The sequence below is a fragment of the Salminus brasiliensis genome, chromosome 1 (assembly GCF_030463535.1).
Source record: "Salminus brasiliensis chromosome 1, fSalBra1.hap2, whole genome shotgun sequence".
Classification (NCBI taxonomy): domain Eukaryota; kingdom Metazoa; phylum Chordata; class Actinopteri; order Characiformes; family Bryconidae; genus Salminus; species Salminus brasiliensis.
Genome location: NC_132878.1, coordinates 69,527,824 through 69,551,790, shown reverse-complemented (window position 1 = coordinate 69,551,790; position 23,967 = coordinate 69,527,824). Strand labels below are relative to the sequence as shown.

The 23,967-nt window shown below is 36.8% G+C and overlaps 1 protein-coding gene across 1 annotated transcript in view; it reads left to right on the top strand.

Annotated features, from left to right (window-relative positions):
* Positions 1 to 2,571: 2,571 nt before the first annotated feature.
* The window catches only part of flrt2 (fibronectin leucine rich transmembrane protein 2), a 34,025-nt gene continuing 12,629 nt past the window's right edge, over positions 2,572 to 23,967 (top strand). Inside the window, exon 1 of the mRNA XM_072688299.1 lies at positions 2,572 to 2,601. The gene's annotated coding sequence lies outside the window, so the exon portion shown is untranslated. The remainder of the gene's footprint in view (positions 2,602 to 23,967) is intronic.

Sequence of the window (23,967 nt, the reverse complement as noted above, 5' to 3'; positions counted from 1 at the left end):
AAGGCACATGAACAGAAACAGCACATTTCATACTCAAATTGCTTTACATAAAATAAAGAATAAAGAACATTAAATTTGATTAAATTAAAAGATCATAATCATTTTTTTTACATAAACTAATAATTTCAGAGGTATAGCTAGATTGATAGGAAAAGGAATTAAAAAAAAATTAAAAAGGATAATTGTGCTTTAAAAACTGTTGTCTTTCAGTTTTTACTGTTTTTGGAATCATACATTAAAATTCCAACTTAAGATCTTTTGATCTGACAGTTTTTTGACAACATTTTAGAAAAATCTATGAACAGTATGTACAGATAAAAAGAGCTTATCTGTGAGTGTCAGCATTTTAAGAATAGGGCTGAAAGATGTGATTTACTGTTATGCAAATTAAATCATGCTAGTTTGCTTTTAAATGAATCTGCTTTTAAATCTGCTTTACTTTATTCAATCACTTCAAACAAAAGTAAAACTGGTCTAGTTTGACCTGTTCTATATATGAGCTGTTTGAATGAATTTCTTAGACTCTGAATATCACTGGCTCTTATTGTCCTGTATCACACTCTGTGGATCCATTATTCTGATCATAATGAAACAACGCTAAGCTGCGGCATTGAATATTGAATAAGTATTTCTTTTGTAGCTTTGATACACTTCATGGATATCCTAGATATTCAAGATATCTTTTTTCTGGAACACTGTGTAAAATTTGTGCTAACATAAATAACAAAAAAATATTTTATGATTTTTACCTTAAAAATTTAGATTTAAAAGATTAAAAATTTAAAAGATTTGCTTTTCATTACAATTAATATAGATTTAAATATTATTAACTAGACATCAAAATTAAATTCAGATTAAATTAGAATAAATTAGTTTTTCACCACAAGGAATGATTAAATTATTTAATAAACATAGTGTAGCAAAATCACTAAAATATTTTTTGTGATATTATCTACTTTGAGATTAGTTCACTGCTTAAGAAATATGAGTCACCTATAGACATTAATTTAACTGTAGCTTTTATAAGAAATGACCTTTATTAGAGCCTCATTCTGAATGTCACAGAAATGTAGTTCAGGTGATGCCAGAACACACACACACACACACATGCATACACCCACACACCCATCTTCCTGTACCGTTTTTGTCTGAGCACAAACCCAGACAGTCAGATCACTACCCACATCACTAATGTCTCAGTCAGACTAGACTTTTAAAGCAGTGATAAAATTCAGTGCTGAGGTTTCGGCTTGTTTCCCACTCCTGTTACAGTGTAGCTCTATAATTTCCCCTCTGATTCTAATTCATATACCATGAGCAGACTTGAATGAGAAACCTGATTTTCGCCTTTGGAAGTCACTGTTAATGCTGTACTTTTGTAATCTCTGACTCATAGTTCTTTTTAATAAGTTGAGAATTCACTGGTGTTATTCTGTGGGGGTGGGGGTGGCATGGCCCCCTGACTTATCAAGGGTTATGGCATGGTTTATGATAATCGTTTTCTAAGAAAAAAAAAAGTCATAATCTGGATTAAATGTACACACTCTTGTGTGTACACACTCCAAAATCCTTTGCATCTTTTTTCACATTGTCAATTTTTCATGTCCAAATGTTAAGGACTGAAAAGTAGAAAACTGAAAAAACTGAACTGAGAGATGGAGAAAAAGAGAGAGAGAGTGGTTTAAATATGAGTGTCAAGTTGGGCTTTAAAGTTTAATTTGGGAAAATGAGCTGGTTGACATTTTCTTCAAAAATGAAGCAAAACTTGACATATGCCTTTTGAGTCCTTTGAGCACAAATAGATTTGGAGGCACTGTACTTTAGCAAAAATAAACTATTTTGGAATATAAATTGTAGCAAATATTTCTTAGAGACATTCAAGTTAATATCACACTACCATATGACACTTGCTATAGCTTATATATTCACTTGCTGCTGTTTGAAATTTCAATCACTGCTTTTATCAATGTTATTATTTTGTATTCAATAATAATATATCATTATAATTGTAAAAATTATAATTATAATAATTATATAATATATATAATATATAAAAATAAAAATGGAAAGTACTTGCATAGCTTAAGCAACTTTCAAGTTGTTGTTAAAGTGTTGCTTTTTGGTTGTTGTGGTGTCACAGTAGTATTCCATGTGATTGCTAGAGGACTGCTTTGGTTTTTGCTCGGTAGTTGCTGTGGTGTTCTAGATTGTTGCCAGGTGGTTCCTAAGTGGTTGCTAAGGTGTGATATCCTGCTGGTGTGGTATTTTTTATTTTTTTTAATGGCGATGTACAAAGACACTAGTTGAGTGCTAATTGTGCAATCTAAATTCTTGGGAAGAAAATGACTGCAAAAGTTCTTTTTGGCCAATTTGTTTTTATAAGCAGTATCATGTCATTTTTAATCATTAAAAAAGTAATGCTCTTGTGTACAACACTGTACTACAGAATATATTATATCATGATCAACAACACATTAAACACAGCATGTGTTTTTGTTTCTGTGCTCATCTCCGTCCTGCACAGCTCGTCCTCCCTGCAGCTCCCACGGCCAAGAAGTTCAAATAAACACACGCTCCAGGTGCACAGTGGGTTAAGCGGATGTAAGTGTGTTTTTTTTTTCCTTGTGTCAGTGGGTTTCCCTCACCCACAGGCTATTTACATGGAAGTTTAAAAGTTTGTTACCATGTCCACCATAAAGAATGCCTAATAACTTTAGCACCTGCAAATTGAGTGACTTTCTCAGGGGGCTTTTTTCCACTCATACACACATAAACATAGACCTGGCATCATGTGTACTATTGAAACAGATGGAGCTAGTTAATAGGGATGTGTATGCTGCTGCTTGTTTAATGCAACAATGCTGCCTGTTAAACACCATTATGCCACTTTTAGGCCTGACAGCAGCTTTGGCTCAGCCTGTACTGCTGTTGTACTAACAGCTGTAGTGAAGAGTGTTGGATTAAAGAAAAGATATTACACTTTTAATAACTATATGTGCTATCTGCACTTTGAAATGTCCAAAACGTTAAGAAGTGTAGACTCTCTCCCACTCATATAGTCTCACTGAGTTGTACACCTACTGTAATTATTGCTTAAATAAGAGTTTGGTATGGGTATTAGAATGGGTCAATAAGGAAAACACCATCCACTAAGCAGCAGTTTTCTGGATGAAAATTATAAGAAAGATCAACTGAGTGACCAGACAAGTTCAAGCTGCAGTAACTCAGAAAACCATTCTGTACAACTGTGGTGAGCAGAAATTCATCTCAAAATGCACATGTTGAACCTTGAGGCAGAGGAACTACAGCAGCAGAAGATCATGCCAGGTTCCACTTCTGTCAGCCAGGAACGAAAAGCTGAAGCCACAGTGGAGAAACTTAATCTGGTCTGATGAATCTTTATTTCTGCTGAGGCACACAGACAGTTGCATTGAAGCTTTTTTCCTTCTCCTGTAAAGGTAATATTTTAGAGATACACTGATCAGCCATAACATTAGTACCAGGTGAAGTGACAGAGACAGGTTATGTGAAAAGTGATGATTATCTTCATCTACAGTGGCATCTGTCAAGGGGTTTATATATTAGGCAGCAAGTGACCAGTCAGTTCTTAAAGCTGATTGCAAGCTGAAAATTAGGACAAATGGGCAAGTGTAAGTATTTGAGCCACTTTGACAAAAATCAAACTGTCTAAGAACTTCTTCAGACTGACAAGATTTTTTCTTTCTGGTATGCAGTGGTCAGTACCTACCAAAAGTGGTCCAAGAAAGGACAACCGGTGAACTGGTGACAAGTTCATGGCCACCTAAGGCACATTGACACCTCACAACTTACTGCAGTGTCTTGTGGAGTCCATGCCTTGAATGGTAAGATCTGTTGTGGTGGCACAAGGGAGACATCCTTGGCCATACATATGAGGTACTAATGTTATAGTTGATTGGTGTACAAGGTCTTTGTTTGACAGTCATGATCTATGTCATTCATTTTAGAATGTTGTTGGGTTTGTTGATGGGTTGTTTGTCATTTGTTGATTGTATACTAAGTTAAAGAAATTATACATAAAACACCTGTTGTGTTGTAACAATACAACTACTCTTGTGGAAACTGGGATGAAAACATTTGGGGAACCCCTGCCCTAGCCAGCCGCCTTCAGAAGTTTAGTTCCTGCATATTCATGCTTATGATATAAGGAATGTTTCAGCTCAGGATGCATTATGAATGAGACACAATGCAGGATAGTCAATCAGAACAGAGCTCATTTACAAATATCGCTCCTAAAGGCACAATAGGAGAAGTTAAAAATGCTCCAAAGGTTTGGGCACCCTTAGTCAAATTGTTTTGTTATTATATATAGTTGAAACTGAAGTTTACATATACTATATAAAAAGCCATTTTTTCTCCCTGTCTGACATGAATTTAGAATAAACCTTTCCCATTTTAGTTTAATTAGAATTACCAAAATTATTGTTATATTATTATTTGCTAAATGCCAGAATAATGAGAGATGGAATTTCTAAGGCAGATTTTATTACTTTTTTTCAAAGTCAGAAATTTAAATACACTAAGAATACTATTCCTTTAAACAATTTGGAAGCTTTGGAAGCTTCTGATAGGTTCATTGGCAATATCTGAGATAATTAGAGACTACTTATTTGTCTAACATCATGGGAAAGTCTAAAGAAAATCAACCAAGATATCAGGAAGAGAATTGTGGACTTGCACAAGTCTTGCTCATTCGTAGTTTGCAATTTCCAGATACCTCTGAAGGTGCCTCATTCATCTGTACAAACAATTATACACAAGTACAAACAAGATGGGAATGTCCAGTCATCATTCCCCTCAGGAATGAGACACAGGTTTGTGTCCCAGAGATGAACGTGCTTTGGTCCGAAATGAGCCCAAATCAACCCAAGAACAAAAGCAAAATACCTTGTGAAGATGCTGGCTGAAGCTGGTAAGCTTGGGTGCAAATGGGTCTTCCAAATGGACAATGACCCGAAGCATACTGCCAAACTGGTTACAAAGGGGCTTAAAGAGAACAAAATGTATGTTTTGGAGTGGCCATCATAAAGCCCTGATCTCAATCCTATAAAAAATTTATGGGCAAAGCTCAAAAAGGCATGTGCGAGCAAGGCAGCCTACGGACATGGTTCCGTTACACCAGATCAGGAGGAATGGGCCAAAATTCCTGCCAACTATTGTGAGAAGCTTGTGGAAGGATATCCAAAACGTTTGACCCAAGTCATACAGTTTAAGGGCAAATGGTACCAAATACTAATGAAATGCATTTAAACTTTTGACTTTTGGAGAAAGTAATAAAAATGTTCTTAAAAAATTACCTCTCTCATTATTCTTGCATTTAGCAATCCCAATCCTAATTGACCAAAAATGGGAAAAGTTTATTATAAATTCTTGTCAGACAGTGAAAACAATGCATATGTGTCTTTTTATATAGGGTATGTAAACTTCTGGTTTCAACTGTATATGTATTACAATAATTACATCTGTGACTCACTTTTCTAATTTTCAGATACCTCTTAGGAGCTTATACAAAGAGTGTTAGTTTTGTATGGATTAAATAACACTATAAGAAGCTAATAAAGCCATTAGCACATACTTAACCCACAGCAGTGGAACAGTGGAGTGAATTGTGATTTGATCATCTAAATGAAGGTCAAAAGCTTTTCATGTAGGATGATCTTGGCCCGAATCCAGTTTGTATATTGAATTCTGCAGGGCACAGTTTTAGTGCCTAAACAGTTGGACATGCAGCAGTCTATTGAGAAGAGATGTGTGTGCTTGTGTGAGAAAAGGTTAATAGATATTTTATTTTTATTTTATTCTTTTATTTTATTTTATTTTCCCTCATTGTGTTACCTTATAACATGTGTGGATTTATGAAGAAAAATCAGTCAAAAATATTTTTCACCTGACTATATTAAAAATCTATTTATCCCTTGGACTGTTTTTGTTGCTGTGCCTTTAAGACTAATATGTATACGTGAGCTCTGCCCTGATTGACTCCCCTTCTAGAAGCAGTCTGGGCAGAAATGTGGAACAGACTGTTGAGTCGGGGCTAAATACTTTATGTACTTATGCTAAGTGCTAGATTGCTTTAGACTAAATGGGAGGAGCTGACTGCTGTAGGTTAAATTGGTGGAGCCAAATCTACTGTATGGTAGATTTGGTATGGTATGGTATGACTGAATATGGCTACCAGGGGTAGATTAAATTGGTGGAGCCAAATCGGTTCAGACTAAATGAGGTGAGGCTAATCTGGTGTAAATTGAATGGGGTGGGGCTAGACTTGTATAGACTGTATGGGTGGGGCTAAATTGCTGTAGGTGGAATGGACAGGGCTAAACTTGTGTTGACTAACTAGTGGGGTTAAGTGCTATAGGTTGAATTATGAATTCCAAAATGCTTTTGTAACTTGGTTTTCAGAAACCAAGAAATGGGAATTGCATTTTGAAACCTAAAATATACAGTGTCATATACAGTATGAAGTATGCCAATCAAAAGTGTTCTTCCAATTGAGCTCTTATAGCTCTGTTCGTGACCTGTGCACCTCTCTCTTCTCTGGGCCATTAATTGTTGATCTGTGAAGCTGTACTGGCCAGCATTTAGCAGAGTGCAATGCGGTCAGCTTTTTGCTGCACGAGGAAAACAGTCAGCTACAAGCTGCAGGAGAAATAACTGTGCTGACAGCAGTGAAAGCACATAATTACAGAGAAGAGGAAATGTGTGAGTGTGTGTGTGTGTGTGTGTGTAGAATGAGTGAGAAGATGCAAGTGAGAAACAGGGAGAAGGTGTTAAAGGTAGAGTGAGTGTAGGTAGCTGACCACACCATTTGTGTATTTAAGTGCTGTGTAAATGGCAGTTGTTTTATTCACCATTAGTAGCAGAGATTTATAGTATGAGAATCCAAAGGAATCACAAGCCAAGATAAACCCAGCAGAATCACACACACACATGCTTTAGCTATATGTAATAATTACAATAATAATATGTCTTATATATGCACATACAGTAACACACCCCATATGTTGTCAGTGGAGGTTAGCTATGGCATACAACTTAGAGAATCAGACTGGGGATTAAAAGGCTGCTGGTTCAATTACATGTACCTTGGAACTGTATAAAGGAGCAACACTTTTCCTCCCTTTTTTCCTGAGCACTGAAGTGACTGCACACTGCTCCAGGTGTGTGTGTGTTCATTCTAGTCACTAGTTATTGCAAATTCTTGTTGCACGGCTATAAAGAATTAGTCTTAGAAAACCACGAAAATGAAGAGAACTCCTTGCAGCAGACTTTAGAGTGGTGATGCACTGTTCTACTGTGCAAACCCCTGTTCAAATATAATGTCAATAGAAGAGTCATCAGAGTACCTATATTCTTTTACTTAAGTTTTACTTGAGTCAGGGGCAGTGGTGGTTCAGCGGTTAGAGCGCCGGGATATCGATAACAGGGTTGTGGGTTCGATTCCCGGGCTCGGCAAGCTGCCACTGTTGGGCCCTTGAGCAAGGCCCTTTACCCTCTCTGCTCCCCGGGCGCTGGAGTTGGCTGCCCACCGCTCTGGGTGTGTGTGTGTGTACTCACTGCCCCTAACACATGTGTGAGTGTGTGTTCACTACCAGATGGGTTAAATGCGGAGGACACATTTCGCTGTACGCTGTACAGTGACAAATACGTGCACCTTTATTTATTTTTTTGCACTACAACTATACAAAAACAAACACTCAAACACACACATACCAAATGGCTATGGGGCAAAGCTGGACCTGTCTGTTTGGTCTCCAGTTCCGTTCACATAGAATAACAGTGACTGTATATCAGTCTGTGTGTGTGAAAAGTGTGATGACGCTGGGGCAGGCTGCCACGCCTCTCAGGCCTGCAGGGTTGCGAGTGTGTGTGTGTGTGTGTGTGTGTGTGGAACCATAAAAGGACCATTGATAAGAACAAGCTCTTCTTGTTAGCGATCAGTGGAGCTGGAACTGCGCCAGTGACGAACAGCCCTGAGGCATTCTCTCCTTCAGTCTGGGTGTTAAATGACAGCCCCCTTGCTCAATACTCAACTGCTCCTATCATACACACACACACACATAAACACACGTCCGGCTTACCTGCTGAGAAACATCTCTCAGATGTGTAGCTGCTGTCTTTTTCTCCACAGCTCTGCTAAAACACTTTATGTGTTTGTTTAGACAGCAAGAGACACAGATCCACTGGGGAATTCTGGTGCAGAAAAACTGAATCATCTGGGAATGATTCAGTTTGCCCAGCATATGGGTAAAAAAATTCAGGCATCAGCAACGGTTGTTAAAGAGTCTATATTATAAATTGTATTTTATTTTTTTTCTCAGATCTACTTATTACATTTGTGTACGTTTATGAGTCAAAGCAGTCATACCTCAAAATTCATTTTTACATGATCTCTTTCCAAACTCTCTCTTTATTCCTTATAATTCAACAATAGTACTGTTCTGATTGTGTGTGTGTGTGTGTGTGTGTGTGTGTGTGTGTGTTTGTATATGTGTTATATCAGGTGTGATGACACTGGGATGGGCCACCAGGCCTCTCTCAGGCCTGCAGGGCTGTGTGCAAGTGTGTGTGTGTGTGTGTGAATGGACAGTGCTAGGCTGATGCAGGCTGTAAAGGCAGTTAAATGTAAATGTATTAGTTGACATCACAAAAACAATGCATTTTAAACTGCCTGTTTCTGCAGTTTAATTTTTACATATAGACTAAAGATGCACTGAAGATGTAAACTATACAATTTGAATGTTTTTTTCCTTTAATTAAAATATGTAAATGTTTTTCATGGGACTGTTCAGGTATCACTTCCTGTAGGTCTGTTTCTGTTGTAGCACCAACCACCAGGCCCTACACAAACAAATGTATAGATGTTTGACTTGACATGTTAGTAACATGGGCAACGCTAGGCAATGAAGCTTATATTGGGCTGTTTGTGTCAAATGATTTAGATCTACAAAACAGTAAAATACTTAATTTGCTTTGGTAAAATAGTTTCTCTAAGTAAATGAACAAGTTTATTTCCAAGCTCTTTTCGACTGTTTTTACTGGTCGTTTTATCATGGCATTTGAACACATTGTAAAGAGTAGCTGGTCTTTTCAAATTCTGTGAAATGAGAAAAAATTACACAAATGGAGATAAAAGGTTTGCTTGTTGAGTTGACTTTGGGACATTCCATCTCTGTCCACCTCCGATACATGATACTTACAAGAATAAAAAAGAAAAAGAACGATACCCCTGAGAGTTACTAGGCCAGACCGGTTGCCATAACAAGTCTGAGGAAGAGGGGATTTTTGTCATTCTTCGCATACGTGCCGAGGCAGTTTGAGCTGATTTCTCAAGGGAATACAGCCGAGGTGTTTTTTTTTGTTCTCCTTTTTGCTTTGTACTGTCGGACGATGTGTTTATTTTGATTGTGTGGTGGATTGAACACCTAATGCAAATGATGGTGGCTGGAGCACCTTAACAGCAAATAAAGCTGTCAGTGCCAAGGTCACCCAGGAACAAAGACTCTATTCTTGAAGTAAAATGGAAACTGCATAACGAGTCTGTATGCCTTTCACTTTCCCTCAAACTTCAACAAAACTCTTGACAGCAGCGTTACCCAACACTAATCCTACACTAACCTGCATGATTAATCAGTGCAACGACCCAAACGAGGAAACAACCCTGCCTTAAAGTCAGTGACTAAAGACAGACCTGATAAAACAGTTGCTAAAACCCCACTCCCGTAGCTCTGCAATATGCTAAACACTATGAGGAACACATATCTAATTGCAATAACATCTTTTTCCACATATAGCACACAATGTGACTTTATGTAAAGCGATTTTTCCAACAAGATTTTTTCGATCAGTATTTAAAATAATTATTATTTATTGTAGTTCTGTACATTAAGAGTTTTACCTCTTTAACTTCTCAGGACCACCAGAGGGTCCTGGCTTTTTTTCCCCCCACTGTCATAACTTAGGAACAACTTGGTCAGTTTGCTAATCGTTAGTAATCTTTAGGGTGTGATAAAGTCACAGAGCAAAAAACACTCTACTCAAGGAAGGCAAAAAGAATCAAATGTGGTTTCTCCAAGTAACATTTTTGGGTCTTTTTTTTTAATCAAAAACAGTTTGCTGTAAGCAAAAAAATGGTTTTATAATACGTTGTACTGAAATTGGGTTCTTAAAATTGTGACAAAAGCGGAATCATTTCTTCAGAGAACCATCTACAAGAGATTTTCCATCGATTATAAGAACAGTTTTATCAAGCAAACATGTTTGTTGAAGTACTCATGAAGTACTTATGAAGTACTCATGGTTCTAAATGGATCCACTGACTTTACTAAAGAAATCTTTAAGAATTAAGAGTTTACAGCTTGGCAATATGATTAAAGTTCAGTTCTCAGTACTCCTTTCTAAGTGTATTATGAATGTGAGTCTAGAACACTGAACACCTGTATGAATCTTAAAAAAGACCAGCTTTTAGACCAGCTATAGAGAGCTTGTAAACTGAATAGACTGCATAGTAACAAGCAGTGGATTAAGTGGTAGTTTGTCATGCCATTATCTTATTTTACCAACTGTTTTATCCCCCTTTTCTCCTTAAATTGTTCTTTCAAATCCTTAATTATTTTACAGATATCTCCCTAATAATAAAAATGTAAAATAAAATGTAGCTTCTGTTTTTCTGTCCATTACGTTTGCTCAACCTTATGTACAAATGCCAGACTTAATGTTAATGTGTTCAGTACACAGTCATGCATGATATTATGCAGTCAGTCCAGTATAAAGAAGGTTGGGTTTCCCAGAAGTGTCTTACCATTGAAGATACTTCCCATTGAACTAAACACAGAAGGAGTAAACTTATATAGTTGGTCCAAAAGTGTGATTTCTGATTCCTCATTTTTTAAGTATGCTGGTGGTTAATCAGATGTATGAGACCTTCATATCAGCTCCTAAAGGACTAACCAGTGGAAAAGCTTGCTTGGCTTTTACATTGTTTCTAATCAATATTCAGCAGTGAAATAAGATTATTACTGTAACTTTTGAACACCCATAAGGAACTGAGGGCTCTCTACTGTTTGAGATGGATGCTAAAACCAAGTATGATGCTTTAGGGAAACTAGGCCCTGGCTATTTGAAACAAAGAGAGTTTACAGATTCCTGCAATGATTCTTACCTTCTTACTTCATATTCATCACAAGGTATAACAGTATGAGCCAAATGAGTTTAATAAATGTCTGCATAGTCTGAACATAATATGTCTCAAATATGCCCACAGTGCTTACATTAGGCATGCTTGTTTATTGTACTATGCATTATCTTACATTTCCCATTACTACAAACTGCATAACAATGAAATAAAAATAAACATTATACCTTGCAATACATTATTGAATGGCTTGGTCATTTTAGTTTAATTTGATGTGACAAACCAAAATGTTCATTTCATCCCTGAAGTTAAGAAATGTAACTTAAGGAATATTCCCTATAGACAAAACCACTGAAGAAATATGATCAGAACCAATTTCTTCCACATGCATATTAAGACACATAAATCAGGCCAAAATAATATGAGACTTTAGCAGATCTACAGCAAGATATGCAGAGCTGACGCCTTCGCTGAGCATTTGAGTTTGGGTGACACTGGATTTATCAAGGCATCAGGTCTCACATTGCAGAACTAATGACAGTGTGTTATTAACTTAGGTCTGCAGTGCCAAAAGTGTCTCAGCTAAAGTCTGATCTTCAGAAGGATAAGGTCTTTCACACGAAAACCCAGAACCTACAAAGGGGAAGGAAAGAGCAGTTCCAATGAATCAGAGCAAAACTGACTCTACTCACTGAACACTTTATTAGAAACACCTACTTTGTGCTTTTACCCATAGCCACTTCATTAGAAACACCTACCTTGTGCTTCCACTCACTGAACACTTTATTAGAAACACCTACTTTGTGCTTCCACTCACTAGACACTTTATTAGAAACACTTACCATGTGCTTCCACTCACTGGCCACTTTATTAGAAACACTTACTATGTACTTCCTCTCACTGGCCACTTCATTAGAAATACCTACCTTGTGCTTCCACTCACTGGCCACTTTATAAGAAACACCCATCTTGTGCTTCCACTCACTGGTCACTTTATTAAAAAAGGCTTACCATGTGCTTCCTCTCACTGGCCACTTTATTAGAAACACCTACATTGTGCTTCCTCTCACTAGTCACTAGTACTAGAAACACACAACTTGTACTTATACTCACTGGCCACTTTATTGGAAACACCCACCTTGTGCTTCCACTCACTGGACACTTTATTAAAAAACACTTACCATGTGTTTCCTCTCACTGGCCACTTTATTAGAAACACTTACCATGTGCTTCCTCTCACTGGATACTGCTTTTTTTTCTAAATAAATAAATAAAAAAGGATGGATTGGGAAAGATGCAGACTGATCTTGGGTCCTTTGCCTCTTGTTACATCCACTGCAGCTTTTGTTCCTCCTTTTATTTTTTGAAGGGACAGTGTCTCTGAGACAAAAAGAGGAAATATTCTCTCTTTTTTTTTATTTATTTGCAGTAGCCATGCTTCAATTAATCTGAGCCAGTTTGCAGGAACTACCTGAGAAACACAGACAGAACGGGCAGAACTGGAAGACTGACTGTCACATGCTTATGAGCTGCAGAACAAACAACTAGATCAATAAACTTTATCAGCTCTCGTCTCGCCACGCTGCTCACCAAAATGTAGCTTTTAGGCTTTCTTTTCTTTTAACAATGTTTGGTATGAATGAAAACTGAAATAAATGACCATATATAAAAGTTATCAGCTTTTAGCTTTTTTTATATTGTGTCTGCCTTTTGGCCCCCCATTCCATCAAATATTGTTTTTGGTCATTGAAATCTGAACTTTTTGAAAACACTCTCCAAATAGGAGATTTTTAAAAACCTCCTTACTCCCTATATAGTGAACTACATAAGTCATAAAATTTCAACATCTACACACAGATAGCACATGGAAACAGATTTCACATTTGTATGTGTATGACATGTGTATGACATATGTATGAATACTATTCTACTACAAATATGTAACTCTCTCTTTAGATTATGAATTCATGATTTCATGCTTGTGGATGAGGCCTAAGAGTGAGGTAAACACTTAAAGTACTAGGTCATTATTTTGGGTAATATGACATAACATGAGTTCTAAGACAGATGATCAATCTCTATTTCAAAATCATTCTGTGACATTGTGGCAACAAAGACTACCTAGAACTATCATGTTATTAAATTAATTAAATGTTATTAACAACAAGCGATTTCAAATGAAAGTAACAGGAACATTTTTCTTTTCAAATTTTGTCTTCAACTAGAACAACAACTTTACAGTAGTCGCTGTCAGTCCCCATGTGCTAGCTGTGACTTCTTCAATGCCATGATGCTAGCACTGGGAGGGCGATGGCAAACATATGCTTTCACCAAGACATGTGAAGTTTCACCACTTCCTTTTAAACTGCCACTATTGCAACATCACTGGAGCATAGAACGCTTGGAGAAGAAAGCTAACTAATAATTCTGTAGGCAAAGAGACACCCACACTGAGTGAGTGACTGGGCAGGTGAGGGCCATCTTATACACCTAGAGAGAGCTAGGCTATGTGATGCTCTCTGGGACTCCTGGCAATCACAATCATCCAGTGATAAAGTCAATTCTTAAGCAGTCATTTGAAATATTATGCTCTTTATTTTTGCTCTTCCTTTCTCAGTTCAGAGCTCTGGAACACACTTTGACATTAAAACTAAGCATTGAAGATAAATATACCCAAAGCACACATTTGCTTTTTGCAAGCTAGACCTTTCCGGAATTTGTTTCTCTGTATTTAATTATAAAATGAATAGGGTTAAAATGCAGTCTAAATAAGGCAAGGTATTTGCAATCTTCAGGCAGTGAATGTACTTCAGAACAGAAAATATATATCTTATCATAACGTCTCTCATACACTCCTGTTTTGATTATGCTGTGTTTATAAGTGCAGCATGCAGATCGTTTCCACAGAAGATGAAAGACAAGATAGAAATTATCTTAGACTCTTTCACACAAACCAGCCAAAACATTTGGGAGGAATTTGTCTGAGCAATCTGTAAAATGTAAACACATTCTGCGGGAAATTAAATCTTTCCAAAAATCCTCTTAAAGCTACTCAGTATATTTAATAGTTATTCTTTTTTCTGAATTTTGCTTCTTTCAGGAATGTATATGCTTGATGTAAGCAAATGCACACTATATGTCCAGATGTTTGTAGACACTTGTTTTCCCTTTGCTGCAGTAGCAGCCTCAACTCTTCTGTCAAGGCCTCACACTTGATTTTGGAATATTGCTGGAAGGATGGCATCTGGTGACATTCAGCCATGAGCATTAGTGAAGTCATGCACTGCCAATGGGAGTTTTGTTATAGATCAAAAATACCACTCAAACATATCCCAGGGGTACTGGCAGGAGCATTCTAGAGAAGTCAGTTTATACGCCTCTATTTACTGTATGGCATTGGGCATGGTGACTTTGGACTTATGCATGGCTGACAGCAATGCTTATTTATGGCTATTAAATAGGCTGTGCATGTGCAGCTAAATGTCTGTGTCAGTAATGGGTGCACTGTAAAAGTACCTGAACTCATTAAAATGAGTATGTATGTTTTTGTACATATAGTGGATATGCCAATAAATGTTCCACTGCACAATATGAGAAGAAAACAAACCTAAATAAGTGAATAATCATATTATATTTTTGCAACAAGCAAATGTAGGATTATTCAATTTGTCAAGATTGTTTTTTATACTATAGTCGTAATACTGGAATAAAAGTACTAGATTTTATGTGCTATATATCAACTATTCATTTATTCATTTATTTATTGTACATAAATGTAATTTTTAAAAAAATGTAGTTACTAAAAAATAAATTAAAAAGCTTTTTAGATTTACCATAAACCGAACACCCCTACTATCTGTTAAGGGGAAACCATCCAAATAAAAGTAGACTTCAAATAACATTTTTCAGAAGTGTTTAGACAGATATAACCTGGGATTAACACAATTATTCTCCCATTAAAGAGGTTCTGGTGAATTGTTCTAGGGCTAAATGGGTCGCATTCTCTCAGCAGAGTGTATGCCTCTCATAAGGAAGCTCTAAAGCAGAGAAAGGCAGTTAATCTCTTCAGTGAGCCGTATGAGAGCCGTAACCCTGAACACTGTTTGGAAATCGAGAGCTAACAGCAGGATGCTGATCCGCTCTGTGTAGAAAAGCTCCACACAAATCATATTTATATCTGCTAATGAGCCAGACAGAGCCTATTAGCATCTGTACTGGATCACTTAGGACAGTCTCTTAAGCTATATATCCATAAATAATAAAGCGTTCATTCAGAATGAATAAGATGTTAGCATTAGTCTGTATATGAATCTTTAATATGGGTCTGTAAGTAGAAAATGCTGATTATTTTAATAAAACAGTTAAATTAAACAAATGACATTTTGTTATAAAATTTCTAAAATAAAAGTGCAAGTAAAGTAATTAAAATAAAACTGAAAAATAAAAATGCTAAAACAATATGAAAAAAAAAAAAAGCTAAATAAAAAGGACAGTAAGTCAAATATTTACAAGAAGCATTGTTGTAATGGATGATGACATATGACCAACGAGTGCTTTGTAAACTAACAGAAGGCAGTGTGTTTCCTGTGACACAGCCAGAAATAACCAACCCATCTTTTCTTGGAGTAAGCAGTGATGGGTTTTGTAGGGGTCTCCAAAAATGAATCTTATAGCATATTACAAAGTTCAAAGATTTAATGGTATTGATAGATGCATATCTTTAAATCACATCAGCATAATCCAGAATGGACAATACTGCTTTTTTCAATACAGAAGGTTATTTAAAAGTACATCTGTCATCTAGCCACATACCAACGAACCTATAATTACTCCTATTCAATGTCTGAGCACTTCTGGGTAGTGATTTTAAAAGTGTTAATAATTAATGTTATTAATCAGTGCTATTGTAATATGGAACACATTTCCTCATTGCTGATTTTTTGGTGAAAGAATATGTCAAGTCCCAACATAAAACACAGGTGAATCTTAAACCTAAACACAATCTAGTCTCAAACTACAACAAAGATAAGTACCAGACCAAAAACAGTTTAGATAAAGATTAAAACGCAGATCAGTTCTAGATTATAATCAGACTGACTGAAAACTAAAACACAGTCTTGTCCCAGATTAAACACAGTTTAACACAGTCTCATAACAAAACACAGATTGGCCCCAGAAAAATCACAGTCCGGGTTAAACAAAACCTTTTTAAAAACTAAAACACAAAATTGTTGCAGACCAGTGCCATTAAAGGATAAACATAATTTAGTCTAAGACTAAAAAACAGACTAGTTGCAGACAAAAAAAACTATGTAGTCTTAGATAAAATACTAAATACTTCTGTTAGTCAGCTCAGTGTAGCTTGCTTGTTATTGAGGTAATATAGTTTACAAGGGAGCAAAAACGTATTTAATCAGTCACTGATTGTGCAAGTTCTCCTACTTATAAAGATGAGAGATGTCTGTGATTTTCATCATAGGTACACTTCAACTATGAAAGACAAAATGAGAAAAAAACACATTGTAGAAGGATTTATTTGTAAATTATGGCGGAAAATAAATATTTGGTTAAAAACAAAAGTTCAACTCAATACATATAACATATAATAACATAGCCTTTGTTGGCAATGACAGAGGTCAAACGTTTCCTGTAAGTCTTCACCAGGTTTTCACACACTGTAGCTGGTATTTTGGTCCATTCCTCCATGCAGATCAGTGATGTTTTGGGGCTGTCGCTGGGCAACACAGACTTTTAACTCTCTCCACAAATTTTCTATGGGGCTAAGGTCTGGAGACTGGCTAGGCCACTCCAGGACCTTAAAATGCTTTTAACAGAGCCACTCCTTCATTGCCCGAGCAGTGTGTTTGGGATCATTGTCATGCTGGAAGACCCAGCCACATTCCATCTTGAATGCTCGCACTGATTTGGCTTATAATCTTATGATACATGGCCCTGTTAATTATTCCCTTAACACTGATCAGTCGTCCTGTCTCCTTTGCAGAAAAAAAAACAGCCCCAAAGCATGATGTTTCCACCCCTTTGCTCCACAGTAGGCATGGTGTTCTTGGGATGCAACTCAGCATTCTTCTTTCTCCAAACACGACAAGTTGAGTTTTTACCCAAAAATTTCTATTTTGGTTTCATCTGACCACATGATATTCTTCCAGTCCTCTTCTGGATCATCCATATGCTCTCTGGCAACCTTCAGACGGGCCTGGACATGTACTGGCTTAAGCAGAGGGACATGCCTGGCACTGCAGGATTGAGTCCCTCTCTGTGTAGTGTGTTACTGATGGTAGTCTTTGTTACTTTGTTACTTTTCCCAGCTCTCTGCAGGTCAATTATCAGGTCCCTCTATGTAGTTCTGGGATTTTTGTTCACCGTTCTCATGATCATTTTGACCCCACGGGATGAGATCTTGCATGGGACCCAGATTGAGAGAGATTATCAATGGTCTTGTTTGCCTTCCATTTTTTTTACAATTGCTCCCACAGTTGATTTATTCACACCAACCTGCTTGCCTATTATAGATTCACTCTTCCCAGCCTGGCGCAGTGACTGTTTGAGGCTGTGGACAGGTGTCTTTTATACAGATAACGAGGTCAGACAGGTGCCATTAATACAGGTAAAGAGTAGAGGACAGAAGAGCTTCTTAAAGAAGTTACAGGTCTGTGAGAGCCAGAAATCTTGCTTGTTTGTGGGTGACCAAATACTTATTTTCCACCATAATTTACAAAAAAAAAAAAAATTAAATCCTACAACATGATTTCCTGGATTTTTTTTCTCATTTTGTCTCTCATAGTTGAAGTGTACCTATGATGAAAATTACAGACCTCTCTCATCTTTCTAAGTAGGAGAACTTGCACAATTAGATGCTGACTAAATACTTTTTTGCCTTACTGTATGTGTAAGATTATATATCTAGTTTTAGTCTCTTGTGGCCTGTCCTAAACTTCAAACGTGTGCTTTTTTTATTCTTGTGTGTGCATTCATTTTTAGTATACCTCCGGAAAAGTATACCAAAACTCAACACTCCAACCACATATAATTTTTTCCCCTTTTTTCTCCCATTTTGGTACTGCCAATTAGCCCGCCTGTTTCTCCCCTTAACATTGGTAATGCTCCTGACACATTTCTCCTCCAATACATGCAGCTAGCATGCAACTCATGGTCCCCAGCCCATAATGGCAGCACAGACCAATGAGCCACTTGTAGTCAATAAATATGCAGTGTAATTACAAAAAACAACCAGGATTGAAATTCAGTGCAATCCCAGACAAACAAAGACCCAATTTAAACCTTCAATTCATGTGTCTTGAGTATCAGAATTATATCTGGAATAGGCCACATAAAAATAACTCAAATTACTTCAGGAGTTGGTCTGAGACACATTTGAACCATGTTATAGCAGTGTAAACACATCAGTTTCTCTAAGATGAATTCAACAACCAAAACCCCTCCCAGTACAACTAAAACACTAGCAATAACAGCCATGCAAAAAGTATCATATTCCATCCCAGATTTCCATCTGACACATTTTACGACAGAATAAAAACGCATGTGGCTAAAATCTTATCAGTATACAATCCAGATACTAGTCAAATTAACTGTCCAGGTGTAAACAGGGTCAAACCCACAGCACAGTCTTAAAATGTAAAAACAAAAATGAATCTAAGACTAAAGCTAGCATAGTTTCAGAATAAAATTCATTGCAATATCAGATTTAATCCATATAGTCTAAAATCTAGTACTAAATTGAAATAACATGCAATCCTAGATTAAAACAAACCTTCTATTATATAAGTTCTATTTTATTAGTAAATCCTAGCCTGGAATCAGACTAAACTCCAGTCTAATCCCAAATTAAAACCCACATTTAAAACCATGGATTAGAGAGCCAGTTTCCTCTGGGTTGACAAGCAACACTTCAGAACACTGACACACACCTCACACCCTTTACACTAACTAGTGTGCAAACTGCTGACTCTGGTTCCAAGTGTTTTGGATCTCTTCTCTTTTTAAACTCCCACACTTCCTTCAACATGAGAAAGAGGGAGAGAGAGCAAGAGAGAGAGAGAGAGAGAGGGTAGAGTGAGCAAAAGTGAATAAACAAGAGAGAGAAAGAGGGTAGAGTGAGCGAAAGCGAGTGAACAAGAGAGAGAAAGTGTAGAGGAAAAGAGAGGGTTGATAGGGTTGAGAGAGAGAGAAGGAGATGGTGAAAGAAAAAGAGAGAATGAGAGCAGATTAGTGTGTGGTGACTCAGTATTAGTGCTGGGATTTCAGTGGTGGGTGTGAGGTACACTCCGGGAAAGCCCCAAAGTCTTCAGACTTCCTTTGGTCTAAGCCCAGACTAGTGCAAACTCACAGCAGATGGGACTTCAAACACTTTAAGGTTTGGGGTGCATCTGGGTGTGAGATGAGAGCTGCCACTTTGACCTTTCACCCCAGATGACTTGCTATCTGTATGGTTTATTTGTTTAAGTATGGACAGTTTTACTTATTTTAGCTCTAGATAAAAATGACTTTTAAAGTGAACTAAATAACAAAAACACCAATTTAAGGAAAATAATAGAGAATATTCAGCATTAAATTCTAATAACATTAATACCCATAATTAAGCTCAAAGAACATTAATATCCTGCATCAAGTTCTAATTAGGTTAATATCCGGAATAATATTCTACATTAATATCTATGAATATCTATAATAAAAGTTCTGAAGCATTAATGAAATGATAGCACTAGCACAGTTACAGATGTGTATGGCTGTGCTGTTTGTCTGCTTCCTGCATGTGTTTGTGATTAAGTTGAGAAAAAGATCTACAGCTGAGCTGATAGTGACATGCAGACAATTTAAACCCAAAAGGTAAAAAGTTACCCAGGTCAAGCCTTACATTTGAAGACTCTGAAACTAGGAGCTGAGTGGAGAGGTGTGGTCAGCCTCTCTGGTGTGGGAAAAACAAACATTTTTCACTGGAATTGTGATTTATTTTGTAGACATAAAATATGTTTGTGTACAGTTAAGATTTTGCTCTTCTTCCTGTACAATCCACATGCAGTGTTGTGAGATTCACTAACGTGATAGAGCCAAGATGATAATTACAGCAAATTACAGTCTAACATCAGCTAACAGCTGCCAAATCCGAATTAAATTCGATTTAAAGGTTTGCTTTTCAAAGTATGATGATTCAATCCAAACAAAATACAAGATATAAAGTTAGATATTGCACACACGCACACACACACACATTATCACCGTCACAAACATTTTGGATCTCCAAATGCAAAAAAAAGGACTATAGAAGTCAGTGTGAAAAGACTTCATTCCAAAAAGTAAATTAATAAGAAAGTAGTAAACCATATATGAGTTCACAATAAAACATATTTATAATCTATATAATCCAATATCACATCTCAGAACAATTCCATGCATCATTAATAATGTTTACAATATAAAAAGCTAGTTTATTCAAATAACAAAGAATAGGTAAATAAGTGAACAAATCCTCTCCAGTAAACTTAAATAAAACATTGTCTCCATATTTTAGTCACAATTCATATTTATGTACTGATTTTAACAAATTTTTTAAAAACATAATATTTAAGTTATTTAACACAAAACCTTTTAGCCATGAACACACTTAGAATCATAGAATCCTCTTAGAGGAAATAACAGTGTGGAAGGAAGTGTGTGTTTATTTTTTCTATGAGTGTGTGTGGTGTTTGTGCAGTGACATCTTTCAGCCCTCATCAACCAGAAACCCAGCAGCTGCTCAATCAGCAAACACCATAATAAACTTGACACCAATTCCCTCGTCTTCCCTGCTGTACACGGGAACGTATAGTAACACAGAGAACAGGCCGTTGCTCCTCAGGATTACTGTATTTAACAGCTCAAATTCCAGACAGAAATGAAAAAGAGCTGGACTTAACTGTACTCTAAGTAAAACTGAGCTGTTAAACGAAACCAAATGACCCAATACCTTATAAAACAGTCTGGAGCTTTAGTGCCTGGATTCGCCAGCGCGACGAGATGTTTCCATCAATGTAAAAGAAAAGAAAAGAACACTAAATAGAATAAATACATTCAAAAAGCAGGGTCCTTCCTCTCTGCACGTTCCATGTGCTGGATATATAATTCATAGTGAGTATGGCGGCCAGATTTATGTCAAAATTAAATTTTGTGGACTGGGAAGGGCGAGGCAGTCAATCTTTGAAATTTGGCAGACAAAATTAAACATGAAAGGCACAGAGAAAGTCACAGAGCTGGTTGGTGGGAAGCTGATACTGCGGGGGCTGTAAGTACAGGCTGGATGAGAGAGAAATACACACTACTTCCTTTGCTCATCCACATCACTTTTATTTACAGCCAGAGGTGCTACAGCCTAAAACCCCTTAAAGAAAAAGTCTCATTACTGCAGTGGATCCATGTGAATAGAATGAAGTGCTGCTTGTTAGCTGTCCCAACCTGTTCACAAACCTCAGAAAAGCCACATACACAATCATACTGTGCATTAAAAATGCTTTACAGGAAAAATTAAATATTGATTGATCACTGGATTTTGACTGTCACCAATCTCATCTCTCTAAACACCCACCCAAAATCTTTATTCATTTAAAAGCTACGTGAGGATGTGTCTAAAGCAGCAGCTCCTATTCAGCTCTGTAGAAAAGTATGTTTTAACTAAGGTAAGTCATACTGTACATAATGTTCTAAACCAATGAAGATTTGTTTTGGGAGACGGGTTTAGAGACAAACATATTTGGCCATGTGTTTCTGGAGATGAGATCAATGACAGTCTGAATCGCTTCTCTTGTAGCATCTCCTGTTAAAATAAAGAAGCACATCAGACACCAAACATGTCTTGACTGCAAATCGAGTTGCTGATAATTCACGTTTGTTTGATTGTTCACCAAACTATTAAGCTTTTAATCATAATTGTAATTTTCAGGGGGATATTGGGAGTACAACATTTTCATTGTAACTCAAAAATAATTACTGTTAAGCATGGGTGTATCAATCATGCTTTGGGGTTGTGTTGCAGCCAGTGGCACTGGAAACATTTCACTGTTACAGGGGGAAAACATTGAATTAAATACTAGCAAATTCTGGAAGCAAACATTTCTGATTTGTAGCTCATGTGGATCCACACACTAGTCAGCTTTGACTGTATTTTCTAATGCCATGGGCTGCAGATCAGTCAGAAACCAGCAGGACAGGAAGTCTGATGTAAGTATTTCAAAACAGCAGTGAGCAGAGAGTCTCCTGCCTCACTCAGGACAGTAACATTTGAGCTCTTTCTCATAAATAATATTGTTTTAAAAAAAGGTTGAGATGTTCATATAAAAAAAAAAAAAAAAAAAAAAAAAAATTTTGTCAAATCATATTGTCCTTCTGATGTTTATTAACGAAATTTAGCTACTAAGATACAGCAGATCCATCATCTTTGCTGTCGCCATGCCAACACTGGATACAGTTGTGATTAGTGAAAGGAGTTAGTGTCGCCTTGGCAAAAATAGAACAAAATGTAATAATGTCACATTTTCACTGAGCAAAATCCTGTTTGGTCTGTTCAAATGACTTTATTGACAATCTGGATTAATCACAGTAATAAAATGCATTTGGTGTGTAATGGCCTTAATAACGATTAGGATCAGTGTTTGGATCAATGTTTGGATCAGACTGTCTTCACCACGGCTTTCGCTGCAGAGATATCTCAAACGGCTCACTGCTCCCTACAAAGTGCCAAAACTGTACCAAAACTGTGTATCCTCTCAAATAAAGAGCCATTTGGGATTCAGTATATGGGCTCAGATGGCTACTTTAGCTCTTTAAGAAATTCTTTAAGGGTTCTTTTTAAAAGACTCTATATATATCTTATTCTATATAGATAGACTATAGATTCTACATAGAAACAAGACGTAGAAGAAGTCAAATAATCAATTTAAGTGCTTAGACGTTTTTTTTTTTAGTTTTTTTTTTCATATGTTCATTGAAACACCAATCAGAAAAAAGTTCCACTACTGTAAAGAGCCAAATAACCCTTTTTCAGTTTTATATAGAACCTTTTCTTTTCTTTTAGTGCGCTAGACGTTTGGATGTAATATCCACATCATTCACAGAGTGCACTAGAGAGCAGGGAGCGTTTGGAACTCAACGCCGTTTGGAACGCTGTAGTTTAAGGTTTGTGGCACTCATGGTCCATGTGATGTTTATTGATCGGGATGTGTGCATGTGGGTCATTTTAGAGTAGTCTGTTTACACTAAAGGATAATACGGATCGCTCATCCACACCAGTGTGAACTAAGCAAAAAATCAGAACTAAGCAGTGACTCTTGTAATGTGAATATAGCCTGAACGTTAATAATGAGCCAGATACATGTAAGTGTGTCTCAGTCAGTGAAAAGTCTAGTCACAACATCATTCATTATGAGACTTCTTCTTTTACAATTCTACTGTATTTACATTTATAGCATTTAGCAGACACTCTTATCCAGAGCGACTTACACAAGTGCTTCAAAGTCAACATGTAAGTTAATACAACAATAAGTTAATACTTAACATACACTACACTTCGCTTAAGGACTCTCGGAAGAGGTGGGTCTTCAGTCTGCATTTGAAGACAGTGAGCGACTCTGCTGTTCGGACACCCAGGGGAAGTTTGTTCGACCACTTCAGTGCCAGGACAGAAAAAAAAGGCCTACTTGAAGCTGTTACAATGTCAATCCAAAAGCATCTGTATTACAGCAGTGTAATAAACAAACTCCTCTTTTGCTTTCAATGGGGGGTGGGGG